The sequence below is a fragment of the Capricornis sumatraensis genome, chromosome 4 (assembly GCF_032405125.1).
Source record: "Capricornis sumatraensis isolate serow.1 chromosome 4, serow.2, whole genome shotgun sequence".
Classification (NCBI taxonomy): domain Eukaryota; kingdom Metazoa; phylum Chordata; class Mammalia; order Artiodactyla; family Bovidae; genus Capricornis; species Capricornis sumatraensis.
The window spans coordinates 74,946,877-74,955,877 of NC_091072.1; positions in this window are offsets into that span (position 1 = coordinate 74,946,877).

Below are 9,001 nucleotides of genomic sequence, written 5' to 3' on the forward strand. Positions count from 1 at the left end.
ACCCCCATTCCCATTCTCCCCCTTTAGCTCGGCATCCCAGCCCCCATGGAGATAGCAGATAGCGGCCTGTGCCTCTCCTAGATTCATCCCAGTGGAGGCGGCTTTGAATAGCCTAGGTCTCCCTGTCCTACACCCAATGGCTAGCCACATCTCATCTTTTAGTTCTCAGCTGAAATATCACTTGCTCTAAGAAGCCTTCCTGACTCTATTTAAAGCACGTCCAATTTGTTCTGATCCTCTCTTTAGTTTCCTCACGTATACAATTTTGTAATTATGTTGGATTGGATATGTGCTTCCCCTTACACATATTACACATATTCCATGGGGGCAGAGATCATATCTGAGTTGTTGAAAGCTGAATTCCTGGTACCTGCCACAGCGTCTGGCACATAATAGGTACTCAACAAATATAAAGTGAATGAATAAACAAATGAAGGAACAAATCCTATTTATATATAATCTTATGGCTCTAAAAATTCATCCTATAGATATAGCCCTACATGTGTGTACAAGATTTCAGAGCAGCATTATTTATAACACCAGAAGACTATAATCAGCCTAAATATCCCTAAGTAGGGAACTATAAAATTTTACACAAACATAAGATGAACTACTATGCAGTCATAAAAAGAATGAAGAGGCTCACTGTCTCGATAATAATCTGGAAGATACATAAACAAGTGGGAAAAAAAGCAAAGTGCAGCAAAGTTTTATTACCTGCATGAAAATCAGAAACAAGAGATGACACAAGAAATGAGAATGAGGACGCAGGTAGAAAGAACTCTGTCTGCCTCTGTAGCTTTGAATGTAGCTATATTCACCCATTCAAAACCAGTTTTTAAGTAACCTGGGGCACTGAAATGCAGCTAAAAGGCTCTGTCCTTCCTCCTTGCTTGGAAGGTGCTGGGAGTGTGGTGGTGAGGAGGAGTTCCAGGTAAAGGTGGGAGCTGGCTCACTGCCGCCCAATTTCCCGACTTTCCCAATTATCCCTATGTTGGGAAGACTCAGTATTTAACAATGCTTCTACTCTCTACTTCAGCAACATCTGTCTTTCCTTCCCTCTGCTTATCTTGTCCTAAGAGAGGGGGTAAGTCAAACTACTCCAACTTAAATTACCTTTCCTTGGGGTTCAGCCTCTCTAAGTCCTGTATTCAGACCTGCTCCACCCCATGAAACCTCCTTTTGCACGAGAAGTCAGAAACAAATCAACTCAGGATGAAATCCAGCTCTCCGCCACACTTTCCCACCCAACCTGCCTCAGGGTCCCAGCCTCCCAGAAGCTACATAACCATCTCTGGGTCCTACCAGGCTCTACGATCACCCATCTCAGAGACTATGTCACCATCCGCACAGTTGTCCAAGATAGAAATTTGTGAGCCACTCACCATGCCTCCCTCTTTCTTGTGAATACATCAATGAGTCCAGTTAATTTTACCTCCTAAAGATTTCCCGAATCCATCTATTTCTGTTTCCTCCTCCAACCCTACAACTTAAAAAAAAAAAAAATCTGACCTACTTCAGTGGCCTCCTGACTGGTCTCCCCACATCCACTCCAACCGCAGGCTACGTTACTCCTCTGCTTAAACTCTTTAAAGGCTTCCCACTATCCCCAAACCCACGTCCAGGGCTTGGGAGGCTGTGGCAGGTTTGCTCCCTAACTGCCTTGCCTTCCTTATCCATGTTGAGCTCCTTCTTGCAGTCCTCCCAACTAAGACACCCACCTCTGCCTGGGGCAATGTTCCCTCCAACCCCACACACCCCACCTCCATAACCTTTAGATCTGGTCATCATCATTTCTTCATGAACGGCTTTCTCCAACCCAGCAAACTAGTCAGAGCCCTCTTTTACACACTCATACACCATGTACCTTCCCCTTCAGCAATCAGTCACTGGAATTTTAGTTATTTGTACAACTGATACAAATTGTATCGGTTTGTATCTGATTGTATTATTATTTTATGTGGCACTAATAAAAAACAAATGCTGCCAAATTACCATACTCCACTGATCTGGGGCTTCCCTGGTGGCTCAGATGGTAAAGAATCTGCCTGTAATGCGGGAGACCCAGGTTCAATCCCTGGGTTGGAAAGATCCCCTGGAGAAGGGCATGACAATCCACTCCAGTATTCTTGCCTGCAGAATCCCATGGACAGAGGAGCTTGCTAGGCTACAGTCCACGGGGTCACAGAGTTGGGCATAACTGAGGAACTTTCACCACTGATCTTAAGATACATCTTGACTTCAGATATGTTAAGATGTGAGTCTTAGAATCAAAGAAATATGTGATACCTCCAGTTTCCAGCCTAGGCTAGAAACTTTAAGGGGCAAGGACTTTGTTTTTGCTCATCCCAGAACCCTGTGCCCATTGTAATTTCTTCACCACCACCGCTGGCTCATAGTACATGCTATTATTTCTTAACTTAATGACTGAATGGTCTTGGCAGGTTCACAAAACAAAGCCATCAGTAAGGTCTAGCAGTTATTTAGAGAACACAGAATGTCAGAGCTGGAGGAGACTCTGGCAACTACCCTAGGCATTTTTTCTCAGATGAAAAAAGGGGGAATAATGGGTCCCAGGGCTGGATTCAATCTGCCCTCCAGGCCTACTCCCTTAAAAACACAATCCTTACAAGCAGCAGGTCTGTTTTTTTTTCACTCTAGCATATTCTCTCCAACCCACATGGTTAAACCAAGAAGTGCAACATTTTCTTGCTAGGAGACCAGTGGTGGCTCCCCATTGCCCACCCTACAGAATCTCTCATCAGACATTCAAAGCCTTTAAACAAGACCCATCCCACATTCTTCTGGCTCACCCTGATTCATGGCTTCCCTTTTCCTCTTTGCACAGAAAGTATTAGATTACTCCATGTCTTTCTTTTATTCTGCTTAGTCTCTTATTTTGTTCAAGATGATCCGATATTCACCTCCTTCAGGGCCTTTATGATTATCCTCCAGACATACACCCTCCTACCTCAGTCCCCTCAGAATAAATACTGCATTACTTTGCACAGAGTGACACGCTGCTCTATGGATGTCTGCTGGGTGTTTCCCATGGGACTGCATGTCTTGCTACTCAGGTGGGGGTTTCCCCACGTTTAGGGATTGAGTTTTCTCCTTTTAAGTCCCTTCTGAATGTCAAGGCAGGGCCCTGTATACAAAGTGTTGTCACTAACTTTATTAGTGACTCATCCCTAACTTTATTTTTGCATACTGGAATATCCTAAAACAGACAAATGTGTGTGTATGTACCCAGGTACATCTGTATAAACTCTTTGGGTAAAAACTGACTGTGATGGAGAGATAAGCAGTTTGGCAGAGGTCTGTGTGTCTGGGGAAAGTGAACTAGAATCAAATACTAGCATGGGAAAACCTAAACAATTTTTAAAAACTAACTCTATATGACCATCTTTAACGGAATGGAGACCCCTGGCCAGGATCCAGACACTAGCCTGTTTTGGACAGTTTCCACAGAGAGAGCAATGGAATGAACATAAATTACTGTGAAACATTCACAGCCTTCCTTTCCTTGAGTCTCCCCTGTGCAACCTGTATACTTTCTTTCCTGAAACATCCCTGCCCCTATCTCACTTGATGCACTGCCTATATAACTTCGAGTCTTATTACACTTCTGGGTGAGACTCTGAAGAAGTAATTTGTGTGAGAAAACGATATTGGAAAGGGGGCTGAAAGAGAAACAGATCATGTGTCTTCCCTGGAACAAAAACACATTTGTGGGTGGGGACGCACAATGAAGAGATAATCAACCATCTGATCATCATGTGTTCACCTGGGCCAGCTGAAGGATTCCTCCCCACCCCCTTACAATCAATTCTTCTCAGCATTCACTCATGGGGGACATCTCAGAACTGAAGATTCAGAAAAAAAAACAACAAAAGGAGAAAAGGAGAAGACTGGAGAGACACAGAATGGAAGGAGGGGGAAAAAAACACCATCACCTAATTGCTAATATTTACTGAGTGCTTATTATGAGCCAGATACCATGACAAACAGTCATTTAATCCTTAGAGGTTATCATCCCTATTTTACAGATAAAGAAACTGAGGTTCAAAGAGATCAAGTAACTTGACCATGGTTCCAAAAGATTAAATGGCAGGGGCAAGTTTGGAATCCAAGCAGTCTGACCCAGAAGAAGACTAAGCTTTCAACTACTCCACAAAGCAAGGATGATGGTACCACAGGCATTTCTCACATTCAAATTCATTCCCCTGTTTTCTTTTTACCCCAATTCTCAAACAATCCTGAAATCCTCAGTCAGGTGATCCCAAGGTTGGCCTGCTCCGACTAAAGGGATCTATGCTGGGAAATGAAGACTGGGGAGGCACCCCTTTCAGAAAGAGGCAGCAATCATCAGAAAGAAAGTATTAGGGAGGCTGAGAGACCAGCTGATTCCCCTGTGGTCTACATCCACCAGCTGCCCTTCTTTAGCTGCCCCAAACAGCACCAGCCACTCCCTCCCTGTTTTCGAGGCCATCCTAGTCCCCATTCCCCTGTACCAGCCTTATTATTCTTTCTGCTTCCCCAAAATATTAGAAAACATTTTCCATTGCTTCTAATCCTGCCATCACCTCACCACTCTCCTGATGAACAGAATGTTACTTCTGGTCTTCATCCTTCTTGGGTTCAGTCTCAACCTCTTCCTCTTATTTACAGTCCTCCCATCAATCCCAACAGGATTCCAGAGGCGCTGGCTAGCCTGCCCCAGCCTTGCTTTGTGCCTACCCTCCCCTCACGTCTCTGGGGATTTTCTGCGGCCCCAGCTGAAGGCCTAGCCTCCATCTTCATCCTTCTTTCCTCTGCTTCCCCACGTCCTAGAACCCATTCTCCTGAACTCTCTCCTCAAGCACCTCCCCATTTTAAGAGCAGAAAGAGATCTGGGATATCCTTCTTATGCATCTTCCTTTTTTTTTTTTTAATCGATGGGAAATCTTAGGCCCAAAGAAAGGTAGTGAGTGACTTGCCCAAGGTCATACAGTTGTTACAGACTGTCTTGGCGGCAGAGCCAGGGTTGGGACAAAGGGGCTTCTGCTCTCCCTGTTTCTAGGACTACCCAGCACTGGGTGGGGGTCAGAAACGTCTCTTCCCTCAGGAGACAATACCCCCTCCTCACATCAGGAGACTGTGCGGGGAAACGAAGGACGGAGTCTCAAGAGGTCTTAGGGGGGCAATCCAGGGCTTTCAAAGGGAGCAAGCAGTGAGTCTGAGGAAGGGGCCTGTCGCACGCCAAACATCCCAGGAGGGGAAACTGTGCCCCCCGCCTTTCCCCTAGACCCACGGTTCCCACGTCTCTCGCCCTTCTGTTCTTTCCCGACCTTTCTCCACAAACGCACCCTTCACTTCATCCTTTCCCCTTCCTCACCCAGTCCCGCAACTCCAGTTCTCCTCAACACCCCCACCCCCCCGCCATCCTCCATCATGGCCTCCCCCGCCCCTTCCCCCCCAAATCCCCGCCCCCTCCCCCCTCCTGGGCTCCTCTCCCTAACCCCTCGTTCCCCTCGCTCTGCCCCGGGGTCCCGGGTACCCCTGGCGGCCTCCCTGCCCCCCTGGCCCCGGCCCGGGCCGCCGGGGGCGCTGTGGGACCGCCCCGGGCCCCGCCACCCCCGCGCGGGGACGTTACCATGCCAGAGCCTCGGAGCAGCTGGGCCGGCTCGGCCCACCCGCCAGTAAAAGCCGCTCTGATTGGCCGGCCGCAGCCGGGAAGGCGGGGCCAGTGGGGGGTCGCACCCCTTGGTGGCCGGGGCTCCGGTCGCTCCCACCGACCAGCCGGATCCTCCACCGGCCCGGAGAGCCCGGGTCCGGCCCCGCCCCCGGCGCGGAGAGCCAGGCCCCGCCCCCGCGCCGCCGGGTCCGGGGTCCGCCTACTGGGGGCGGGGCATGCCTGCTCCGGGTTCTGACTGCACGAGGGCCAACACAGGCCTGCAGCTTGCGGCCTGAACGCGGAGCTGAACCCCTGAGCACGCGCCCGCTACTACCCTGCTTTTCCGCCCTGCCGGCAGGCCTCCAACCTCCGCCCTCCGCTCCTCCGCCTTCGCGCTGGGCTGCCCGAGCGCACGGAGCGGCTCTTGCGCTTGCTCCGAGGACCAGAGGTCGAACCCAAGTATTCATTCCGAATATAGGGGTATCTTTGCACTTCGCAAGGCGTTTTTTGATTTAATGCATAGTTATTTTTAGCACTATAATTCTCATTCAACAGCTATTTATTTTGAACTCCTGTTAATGTGCCGGGAAGTGTGCAGGCACTGGGCAAATAGTGGGAAAAATAAAAGTGAACAGATCTCCGGAAATTCCTGCCCTCATGCTTTGTACACATGCTTCTCACGTGACTCCAATGCTTCGTTTGAGATTGGCTCCCACCGTGTGGTGAAATAGTGAGGTCAGGAGCCCAATTCATTTTAGGAATAAAGATGTGAGATAGATATTATGTTGCACAGATAAAGGAATTATGCTGCTGCTGCTGCTAAGTCGCTTCAGTCGTGTCCAACTGTGCGACCCCATAGACAGCTGCCCACCAGGCTTCCCTGTCCCTGGGATTCTCCAGGGAAGAATACTGGAGTGGGTTGCCATTTCCTTCTCCAATGCATGAAAGTGAAAAGTGAAAGTGAAGTCGCTAGGTCGTGTCCGACTCTTAGCAACTCCATGGACTGCAGCCCACCAGGCTCCTCCGCCGTGGGATTTTCCAATCAAGAGTACTGGAGTGGGTTACCATTACCTTCTCCGAAAGGAATTATAACCTAAAGCTATTTAATGACTGTTCAACGTCTCAGGGCTAGTAACTTACAGAGCTCCAAGCATTTGGGTGCAGAAAGGTGGAACATCTTCCCTCCAAATCCCAGGTAAAGGTGTTTCCTTTTTTCTTTCTTTATTCACACTTAGCCTGTGCTCTGTGCTTGGTACTATGCTAGAACTCTCACCTGCGTCCGATTGCCGGAAGCTGAGAGCCTAGCCGGTGAGAGATAGGAAAACAACCAATAGGAAGTAGAAGTTCTAAAGGTGACAAAACAGGAGGAAAGGAAGAGAGAGTCATTCTTAAGGTCACTGCAGAGAGAAACTTCATTTGGAGGGAGTTGGTTTGGGAGTGTTTTTTTGGCAGCATACAGCTTGTGGGGATCTTAGTTCCTGAGCCAGGGTTGGAACCTCTGTCGGCTGTAGTGGAAGGGACGACCCTAACCACTGGACCACCAGGGAATTCGCAAACCACGTGGTTTTCATTGTAATACTGCTGCTGCTGTTAAGTCACTTCAGTCGTGTCCAACTCTGTGCGACCCCGTAGACGGCAGCCCACCAGGCTCCCTCGTTCCTGGGATTCTCTAGGCAAGAACACTGGAGTGGGTTGCCATTTCCTTCTCCAGTGCATGAAAGTGAAAAGTGAAAGTGAAGTCGCTAGGTCGTGTCCGACCCTCAGCGACCCCATGGACTGCACCCTTCCAGGCTCCTCCGTCCAAGGGATTTTCCAGGCAAGAGTACTGGAGTGGGGTGCCATTGCCTTCTCTGCATTGTAATGCTGCTGCTGCTAAGTCACTTCAGTCGTGTCCGACTCTGTGCTACCCCATAGACTAGATGGGCTCAAATGAGGGTCTAGTCCTGTTGCTTTCAGATGTTATTATTGAGACCTCTAGGCATAACAGAATGGTTCAGGGGCTCCATAAACTTTTATGAATCATATTTTATTTTTACAGTTTTTTAAAATGAGATAATTTTTAAGAATACATAGACACAGCAGAGCCCTTCCTCCATCATCTCTACCTCCTCAGCCATATTCAGCTCTTTTAAACTGTTTCTTTTGGCATTTATCTTCATAGCTCTGATCCTCCTCCAGCTGTATCCCTCCCCTCAGAGTAAGGCATCCAAGGGGATGTGCCTACCCAAAGCCCATTATTGCATACTAAGTCACTTCAGTGGTGTCCAACTTTGTGCCACCCTATGGACTGTAGCTTGCCAGGCAGGCTCCTCTGTTCAAGTGATTCTCCAGGCAAGAATACTGGAGTGAGTTGCCATGCCCTCCTCCAGACCCAAAGCCCACTTACCCTCTAATAGATGATATTCTGAATACTTGGGACCCTGGGATTCCCTGCCCAGCTTGCTTTCTGGGCCTGCACCAGCTTCTTCCTTGGGTCTTTCCTCCCCAGGGAGACCATGCTGATAATGTGGGCACTCCTAGGACTGAGGGGTAGCCAGGGAACAGCTATTCAAGCAAGAGGATTGAGCACAAGCTGGGGTGTCCATAGGACCTTATGCAAGGCTCTCTCATTGCAGGACAAAGGCAAGGGCAGACAGGAAGGGGGTCAGGGAAGAGTCAGAGGCTCAGTTCAGTTCAGTCGCTCCGCCGTGTCCGACTCTTTGCGACCCCATGAATCGCAGCACGCCAAGCCTCCCTGTCCATCACCAACTCCCAGAGTTCACTCAGACTCACATCCATCGAGTCCGTGATGCCATCCAGCCATCTCATCCTCTGTCATCCCCTTCTCCTCCTGCCCCCAATCCCTCCCAGCATCAGAGTCTTTTCCAATGAGTCAACTCTTTGCATGAGGTGGCCAAAGTACTGGAGTTTTCAGCTTCAGTATCATTCCCTCCAAAGAAATCCCAGGGCTGATCTCCTTCAGAATGGACTGGTTGGATCTCCTTGCAGTCCAAGGGACTCTCAAGAGTCTTCTCCAACACCACAGTTCAAAAGCATCAATTCTTCGGCTCTCAGCTTTCTTCACAGTCCAACTCTCACATCCATGCATGACCACTGGAAAAACCATAGCCTTGACTAGATGGACCTTTGTTGGCAAAGTAATGTCTCTGCTTTTGAATATGCTATCTAGATTGGTCATAACTTTTCTTCCAAGGAGTAAGCGTCTTTTAATTTCATGGCTGCAGTCACCATCTGTAATGATTTTGGATCCCCCAAAAAATAAAGTCTGACACTGTTTCCACTGTTTCCCCATCTATTTGCCATGAAGTGATGGGACCAGATGCCATGATCTTCGTTTTCTGAATG